Source organism: Microtus ochrogaster, chromosome 15 (assembly GCF_000317375.1).
Source record: "Microtus ochrogaster isolate Prairie Vole_2 chromosome 15, MicOch1.0, whole genome shotgun sequence".
NCBI lineage: Eukaryota > Metazoa > Chordata > Mammalia > Rodentia > Cricetidae > Microtus > Microtus ochrogaster.
Genome location: NC_022017.1, coordinates 34,310,557 through 34,320,019, shown reverse-complemented (window position 1 = coordinate 34,320,019; position 9,463 = coordinate 34,310,557). Strand labels below are relative to the sequence as shown.

General features: G+C 42.4%; 1 protein-coding gene across 3 annotated transcripts in view; it reads left to right on the top strand.

Moving 5' to 3' along the window:
- Khdrbs3 (KH RNA binding domain containing, signal transduction associated 3) overlaps window positions 1-9,463 on the top strand; it is a 141,334-nt gene that overhangs the window by 79,951 nt on the left and 51,920 nt on the right. The gene's annotated exons all lie outside the window — the stretch shown is intronic.

The following is a 9,463-nucleotide window of genomic DNA, read 5'->3' as shown; positions in this document are numbered from 1 at the left end:
AAAAAAAAAAAAAAAAAAGAGTATAAGATCATTGTCCCACAGCATTGCCTGAAATTCCATGAATGCTGTCTTCTTATGCTTCCAGACCAGGCTTGTGCCTTGAAGGTTTGGCCAAAACAGCTCTTCCCTTATCATCTGATTCTTTTTTTCTGCTTCTGTCATTCAGCTAGTGCTGCAGAAGCTCATGGGGACAATCGCTGAGCTGTGAGCTCTTGAGCATTACATCTATTATTGCCATGTCTTTTCCATCTGAACATGTGCAGGACAGGGATGGGCAGTGCTTGGCTCCTTTGACTTAGCAGCGAGCCTGTGATTTATACCCAACCACGCCATCATTCCATAACAGAGTTGTTTTGCTATTCAGCTATGGGAGGATGTGGCTCTTTTCTCTTTTCTTGTCTCTTAAAATTGCTTGTTTTCCTGTTTCATTGTGTTATTGTGAAACTGTCAGTGATGTCCATGTTTGGAGTTTTTCTGCAGATGCTGGCTCTTCCCAAAGGAGTAGGCACAATAAAGAGACGGAATCTCTTGAAGTCTTGTAGGTACATGCCATGACTACTAGTAGACCAACAATGGCTGGATGATGTTACCAGGCAGGGGTTATGGAAAATTGGGTGATGGAATTCATTTCACCGTCCATTTGGAATGAGTTAGGCAAGTTAACATTTGCTGGTTTAATAACCACGTGTTTAGAAAGGTCTTGTCACCTTTCCATGTCCTAATTCATCTTATAGTTAGTAAGGACTGCTTGACAGGCATCTGTCTGACCAGCCTAAAAATTAGCTGAATAAATCCAAACATTTCTTGCCCAGAGGAGGAAAATAAAAACAAGTAGATTCTTATTTTTGGTCTGAGTGCAGGGAGTAGGGGTAGGGTGGGATGTTGGTTGACTGTAGCTCTGATTTTTGTTCAATATTTGATAATGAAAAAATAACTGAACCAACCAAATTAGTGAATTGACAGATAAATATTGTGCGGAATGAAATGACTCTATTAGGTCTCAGCTGCCATGGCAGATTACTGACAGCCACTTCCATATTGCTTTACTTTGCCTGGAAGGCATTAACTGCAGCTCTGTGCATGCCTGCTTTCCAGGCCACGTTAGGAAGAATAGCAAGATGCAGGAAACAAACACTGTCGTGGGTGTACACCTTCCCCAAGCAACTCCTACTGTGAAGGGTTCAGACTACAAATGTGATCTCTTAATTTCACATCTGTTTTTCATTGAAATACCTTTTCAGATTAATAGCCAAGCTGAAGGATTTTCCCCACTTAGCCTAGCTTTTTGTAATCCCTTGGCAGAGTTAATGTAAAATGCTGGACAGCTGTATACTGTAACTGGGACATCACTGTTGGCTGGTGCAGGGAGGAGAAAAGGCCTTCTGTAACTTATGTGCTTGCCATTAGCTGCTTCTCAGCTGGTTCCTCTTAACCCCATCCTGCTCTCTTGACCCAACTGGAACTGAATGTCCCTCTTCAGTCACGCGAGGACAGTTTTTAGCCTGACATGTGTCTAGACATTGGCCATTGGTCTTAACTGTTTGAAATCCTGATGGCTAGTCATTGTTTAGCTGTCATCATTGTATGTGCAGGTGTATTACCAAACAAACATAAATAAATAGCCTCTAACTTTTGTTACTTCATCATTTTTTTTTAAGATAGGAAAGGCACACTACAAAATACGGAATTTCAGTCTTGAATAACATGGAAAGTAGTTGTTTACCTTAGAGCAAGTGGATAGGCCTGTCTTGTTCCCCTTGCAGTGCAGTAACTGTGAACTAGGTTCTAAACTCTGAGAGGCAGGGCTTCTCCCCTCTCCCTACTCATCTTCTCATTACCAACACCCCTATGCCTTAGTCAGTGCTGACTAAATGGATGGGTGTGGAAGGGTGCTTATGTTGAAGAAGGCCCGTTTTAGAAAGTTGCCAACTGCAGCACTCTGCTGGGTCTCTGTGACATGCAGTGCCTGCATCTCTCTGCTGGGGCCTCTGTGACATGCAGTTTCTGCTGTGTCTCATGAGCATTGAACTGTGTAGTACAAGCATCTATTGTTACCTGCCTCTGAGATTATTCATTTTGTGACGAGAAACCATGTCTTCATTAGTTTTTCTTTAGTCATTGTCATAATAGCCCTACCAAGCCAGGTAACTTTCCTTTCTGGAGGTCCACTGACTTGCTTAAATGCGATTTCTCTTTCTTTCTAGTCGGTACTTACCATTTTATGTCACCCTAAATTGATAATTAAAAATGAGAACTATTAGGAAGAATGGACAGGGATAAGGATGAAAACAAACCAGTGATGTAAAATAAATAAAAAAAAGACCTTCTTACTGTTTAAGGACATCAGACCATCCCTATTTCTGAGAAGAGTCCTTCTGCAATTCAGAAATATAAATTGTGAAGATGTCCTTGAGGCTGGGGACAGCTTATTTGAATAGCATAAATGCAGCCTTGGATTTGATTCCTGTCATTACAATGAATAAGAATTTTTAAAAGTCCTCAACTAATATTCAGCAACAAAATTTTTATTTCCATAACCATTGTTTGATTATATTTAACCACCCCTGTTTACTTTTTAAAAATTGATTGAACAGTTACTGTTTGAAGTGATTATTTCTAGAGTAAATATGGTAGCAGGGTATCATACAGTTGCTTATTTAAACCAAACCTAGAGGAAGAATCCTGGTGTGTGTTGTTAGTTTGTTTTGAATCCTGGCATGCTTGACGCTGTTGAGAAAGCCTGTCTAGATGCTCGAGATAGTCCATCCTCTTCATAGTAAGTATCCTAAAATAGAAAGGCATTCTCGTACAGGTTTTGACACAGGAAAGACAATGAATGGGCACGTGGTCATTGATTTTGCTATCTAATGAACTCAAGCGAAGCCTGTGGAAAGCTGAGGATGCATAGGGCTAGCCTGTTGAGATGGGGTGGGTTTTCCCTAGGTGAGTGGGGGAATCGTATCCTCTGTAATTCCTCAGAGCCTACTGTGTCAGCAGTCACAGTCACAAAGGAGTCTCTGGCTCAGTCATCCAGAAGTATGTCTGCTGGATGTGTGTTTGACTGGTATTACCATTCCTGAGAGCCGAGGTGACCTGTGCAGGAGCCGTTGGTAATTGGTTTCTTTCTTGCCTTTATTTTGCCTCCTTTTGCAGGAGCCTTTCACAGGGCCAGACAGTTTGTAGATGTCACCTAAGGGCGTAGAAGGTGGCTAGATTGGTCACCTAACTCCTACGCTGTGCTCATGTGTTCACACTCTTTCTGACCTTCTTAATGAAATAAAATTGAGTAGCTTAAGCCAGTTTTAGCAAACATTAGATGTTAAATACTAGTGCCATTTAATGGGGACTCAGTTATTCTACCAGTCTAAGTAGGCTTTTCACTGTTCTTTGGGATGCACACCTGTTTTGTTGTTATCTGCCTCGTTTAGCCTTTCTGGGATTGCGATTCGTTCCGCCTGCAGACGCTGCTGCTGGTAGATCTGCAGTCAGTCTGCATGTCTGTAACCTTGCCCAGTTTGATAATTCCATAGTGGAACGTTTTCCACTGGAACTTGGCTTCCTCTAACAATTCAAGACAGAATAATAATAATAAGAAGAATACGAGAAACTAATTTCATCAAATAGAAATTCTGATTTTGAAGAGAAAGTGACAGAATACAAAAAAGCAAGTATTTTAATGATGATAGAAGCAAACTAAAACTGAGTGGCTTTGGGTGTTTGGAGTATTAAAATAGTCTTAAAATTTTGTTTAGTTTGTATGTGTGCACATACAGTTGTGTGTGTCACCAGGTCAGAGGACAGTTTGCAGGAGTCGGTTTTCTCCTTCACCTGTGTGGAACCAAGGGCTAGAGCTTAGGTTTTTCAAGCTTGGCAGTGAGGACTTCAGTAACAGCCGTCTTGCTGGCCCCAGAAATGGCTTTAGAAAATCGGGTTTATTTTTATTTTTTAATTTATTTATTTATTAAAGATTTCTGTCTCTTCCCCACCACCGCCTCCCATTTCCCTCCCCCTCCCCCAATCCGCAAGTGCATTTTCTCCCCTGCCTCTGAAATAATGAGTGACTGACATTGTTAACTAACCTGCTGCAAACTTTATTAAAAATTAAACTATTTTTTTCTAAAAAAAAAAAGAAAATCGGGTTTATTGAAATTTATTGAAAACATGCAATTGCTCTCCTTCATGATACATAAATTTAAGTTGTCTTCAAAATGCTATCGTATTATTTTTATTCTCTGACTCATTTAATTATGATTGATTGAGCTTTGACACCTAGATAGTGTCTCCTGCTGTCTTATTAAGGTGTCACCACACAGTGTGTAAGGTTGAGCTGAGATGTGAATCTCCTGCCTCATCTTGGGGGATGTTTTGACTGCGGTCCGACAAGTTCGTAAGAGTAATAGAGGTCTTTCTTCAGCAGGTGTTGGGCATGTTTCTATTTTCCAGATACAGTGTGCTTATTAAACAGAGCAGGCAACTACCCTGAAATCGCCTTGTGTGGTGTCACCTTGCCTGCTTGATAAATCAAGGGGAGGTTGTGCTCTATAACCTAGAGACAGCAATGGCTCCTGGGGTACATTTTATAAGCCAAGTGGTCTAACTCTGTACCTTCCTTTCAGATCCCCACCAGTTAGGGCATAGGCAGTGAGCAGTGAGCATGCCGTTGTCACTTACACACTGGTGTGTGTAACTCAGAGAGCACTCCTGGCTGTGCCTCACCTGGAAAGGAAAAGCAGAGCTCACCAGCCTCAGATCAGCACCTAGCCAAGGCCACAGCGACTCCCAAGAGTTAGAGGGAATGAGCCGCAGGGGGGCCCAATTCTCTGGTCCCTGGGCTCAAGCTTTTCTTTCCATCATTCTCACTTCTGTACTGCTGTCAGCTAGAGGAAATAAGAAAATGAGCAAAAGACTACAAGGAGCAGAGCTAGAAGCAAAGTCCTTAAGTGTACATGAAGGCATAACTGGCCATGTGCCTTTTGTTCCAACTGTGCCCTCTGACCTGCTGACCTGCTGACCTGCTGGAGGTTATGCTGAGTAAGACTCCATCACTCATTTGTTTGGTTTAGAATGAAGGGGCTGGTGGTACCCGAAATGACCTCATTTGTGAATGAGCACAGAACCGTAGAGCAGTTCGCCTTTGTCACTGACTCATGGATTAGGGAACCATTGTCCTCTGCACCTGCTTTGAATGAGAGAAAGGCGGCTGAGGTTTCCTTGGTACTGTGAAGCCTGGCCTATTAGGCACGCCTTGCCTCGCACTTCAGGGGAGTATTTCTTCACAGGATGTCTGTCACCTGTGGCTCAAACCCATTTAAAGAATCGGAGATGCTTTTGGGTAGAAGCAGAGGGCCAGGCCCAGGTTCTTTTAGCAGACACCCTGCTTGCCCTGTTCTCTTACTTTATGGCCCATTAAGGTTGTTCTAGATGGAAGCTGATTTGAAGAAAAACATGTCCTCACCTGTCACTTGGGAGCACTTTAGCACTTCAGTCTGCTCTTTTGATATCCCTCTGCAGGAGGTCAGCCAGGCCATTGGGGAAGCCCGGGCTGTGCTGGAAGTCTACCTGTCAGTCCTTAACACAGGTTCTGTGTGAGGAGTCAAGGAGGAAGAACGCTCGCATTCAGGCTTACCTGGGGGCTTTGGGGTTTTGTTGTTTTATTAATTTTGTTTTGTTCTTGATTATTTTTGTTGTTTGTTTGTTTATTCTGAGACAGGATTTTAATGTAGACCAGGCTGTCCTCAAACTTAAAGATCTGCTCTTCTCTGTGTCCCAAGTGCTGGGATTGAAAGAGTATGCCAACATACCTGGTTTTACCTGAAATTTTAATCCTGACAGATTTTGCAATCTTGTGCGGTAGAAGGCTTTGCTGGCAACACATTTCCCCCAGTACAGCCTTGGCTGATGTAATGTTGACAGGTAACTACCTGTTCCTAACTGCTTCAATGATCTTGTTTTCCATAGCGAACACTTTAAAATGGTGCAGGTTGTGCAGAGGTTATTTAAGAAAATACATTTTTAAAAACATTTTTTTGAAAAGTCCAGGGACCCCTTATTTAAATTAAAAAAATAACAACAAAAAGAAAACAAATGTTCTATAATTTCTTAAATTAACTTTACTAGAAATACGGGTGAAGAGCAACATGTACAGTCTGCTGGAAATATCTGTTAGGAGCCTCACATGTCAATCCTTTTCCTAAACTGCTTGAATGGGCTTATTTTAGGAAGGAAATTCTGCAAAATAATCCTACATGTTAAATAAATGAGCCCAGGCAAGATGAGTAGGACAGACAGGTGGTTTCAGGTCTTAGCTGTGAGTCAGCCTAGTAGGAGTGCCCTGCCCTGCTGTGGGAGTCCAAACCTGTTCAGGTGCTTTAGGAGAAGTTTCTGCACTGGTTACAGCACAGTCCTTCTCCCTCCGAGGGCCTCACCGAGTGGCTTCCAGCAGCCATACCCAAGGGAGTACACCAGGAGGCTAAGTGGGAAATCTATAGGCAGAAACAAGCCGAAGACTGCTGACCCAGGTGGAATAGATAAACAACCTGCAACCATGGGGAGAAACCAGTCATTGCCATGCACAGCAGTGTAGGTGACTCCCACAAACGTCAGACTGAATGAACGAACCACGGCTCCAAACAGTAGCTATTCTGAGTCTGTTTGCATAAAACTCAGAAGCAACTAAAACTCTCAGATTGTGTTGAAAGTCGTGATGGCAGTATGGGGGAGCAGGTAGTGATTGCAAAATGGCGTGACGGTTGTACTTGGAACTATTCTTCCATTTCTTGATCTGGGTGCTGTACCTCCTGGTATATAATGAGGTGAACCTGCACAATGCCAGTCTCTAAGCTAAGTACTTAGTGTTATTCTTTTGGTCCCTGCCCTAGCCATGCCCACTCCTTTTTAACCTCTGCCCTGCGCCCACCATCGCCCTCTCTTTCTGCTTTTCTCTCACGGCGCTTTGCCTCTATCCTCCTCTCTCTCTCTTAAAAAATATATCCCTGGACTGGCTGGCGGAGCCGGCCATGAGAAAAAGCGGCTACAGCTTCCCACTAGCGGGAGGGCACAAGCCGCCCTGGCGGTGGCGGCAGGTCAGACATATAAACACAGGAAAATTCTTACAAAACTGAGAGCTGGGTGCTTTTATCTTAACCTTATCTTAAGCCAGTAGCCATTTCCCTTTCTCTGTAGAACTGACATCACTGGGCATACCTCTTTGGCCAGCCATTGCTCAGATGGAACTACATTCACAAGAATGAGTAGATCTATGAAATTGGTCTCTGGCAACCAGTATTCATCAGAGAGAATTCAGTTCAATTCCTTGGATGTTCTTTTTGTGGCAGGCACTGGGAAAAGGAGTTAAGTTCTTGTCCTTGTGAGGTTGTATGCATACTGGCAGACGCAGCCTGAAATATTAGCAAGAATCTGCTCCCCCATCCCCACCATGTTGCTGTAAGTCCAAAAGGTGAAATAAAAACAGCAAACAAAGGAGAATATTTAAATACAGAAAAACTAAAAAAGCAAAAAAGAAAGAGGTGGGGGAGAAAAGTTAGTTACTGATTTATCAACCTATGAAATGAAAGTCTGAACAGTGAGCTTATACTGTGGCCAATTGTCTGCTGTGCTATCCTTTCTCAGCACCTAATCCTTTAAATCACAGAATATAGTTATCTGTGTGATTATTTCCTCAACTGTCTCAGGGGTGGTCCATGATTAGTATCCGTCCAGATGCACAGGAACGAAGCTGATTTTATGTCTAGTTGGTACCTTAGGTTATCTGGAGTCTCGTCCTCTGGAACTCTGCTTGAGAGAGGCAGCTATGGACTAGTGTCAAATCCTAAGGAAGGTAGCAGAGAGGCTGATGGGCCCTTTAAAGAAATCAGAACTTGGGAGGATTGAAGTTCCAGCATGTCACGGTGAAGCAGCTGGTAAATCTACTAGGCTTTGAATTAAGAGTTCAGGGTGTTGTTCTCTCATGGGAACCAAGACAGCTGCCTACTTTGATGCAAGAATCTCAATTCCATGATGACAGAGGTTTTAGTTTAATTCTGTTCACCAAGTTTTTCAACAGTGGATTAGGAACATGGCTATTACATTCCCAAGGCCTAGTAGGAGCAGCCTTGAGACACTTCTTACAGCCACAAGATGAGTGGCTGCCCAAGGCTACGAGGGTTACATACATCATATTTGATGCAAATGATGCGGGAAGGCTTTTATTTAGGGTTAGAAGTACTACAGCCTGTGTCTTTTCTTACAAATGTCGCCGCTTATATGTTCACTGTCATTTAGAATACTGTTGAAGCTATACCAAGGATATTATTTCCCAGAGTCCCAGCTAAAGTGAATTTTAAAAAGTCTTTATTATTTGTTTTATAAACTCAACATAATCATTATAAACCCTAAATTTGTTGAAGCGTTTCACACTGCATCTGTGTGGAAACTTCTCATATCTCAAATGGCCAGTTGTCATCCTAGTTAGAGTGAAGTATTCATAATATAATTATCTCCCTTTAAAAGGATGCCACTCTGATGCAATATTTTTGTAATCACTCTTTTAAATTCTCTCAGTTTAAAATTGTTTCTCCAGGTTTGAATGTTATACTTGATTTTACTTGTGACAGAAATAAAACTAAATGGGCCACGCTGTTTCCTCTGTCCTGGAAGATGGCTTTAAAGCAATATTCTGGTTATCTGGACGTGTGCCAACTTGAGAGTGACAGAGCACATGGCCCTTGCTGCAGCCTGTTGTCCAGCTAGGGGTTCACTGTCCCAGTTCTGTTTCTAAGCATAGCCGCAGGTGTTTGCTTGATGAAGGAGCAAGCTTTATATGCATTTGCAGTTTTTGATAACGTCATTCTGGCTTTCAGAAATAGACCTCCAAAGGTGATCATTTGCTCAAGGCAGAGAATAGAAGTCTGAGTGCTCACCAAAAATAGTGTAAATGCACTATGAGTATCAAGATTTTCAACATTTTAAAAATTCCTATGCTTGCTTTCTTTTGTAGTGTTGCCTTGACTTGCATTCATCTCAAGGAAACACTTATCGTATTTCCTGTGAGCTGGCCATGAATCTGTTCTTTTGTTCAGTCCCTCGGCAGATGCTGCTACATTGCCTGCTGTATGTGAGATGTGATCATGCGCAGGTTTGCTCCCTCTGCCAGTGTCTTCTACTGCACTCCATTGTCACCTCTGTTTCACCTCCTGGAGAGCCTCTTCCTTCTCTCTCATGATCACTCTTTAGTTCTCTGAATTTATCTGCACACACATACATAATTTTAAATCTAGATTTCACATGTAAGACAAAATATATAGTATTTTTCTTCCTGAATCTGACTGATTTTGCTTACCATAATGACTAACTGGGAGAAGAAAAGGAACCAGCTGGGTGATGTTGGGCAGAGCAGTGAGGTACCGAAGAGAACAAAGTATAGTGATATTTGTGCATGAAGATGGGGATGGTGCAGAGAAGGGGA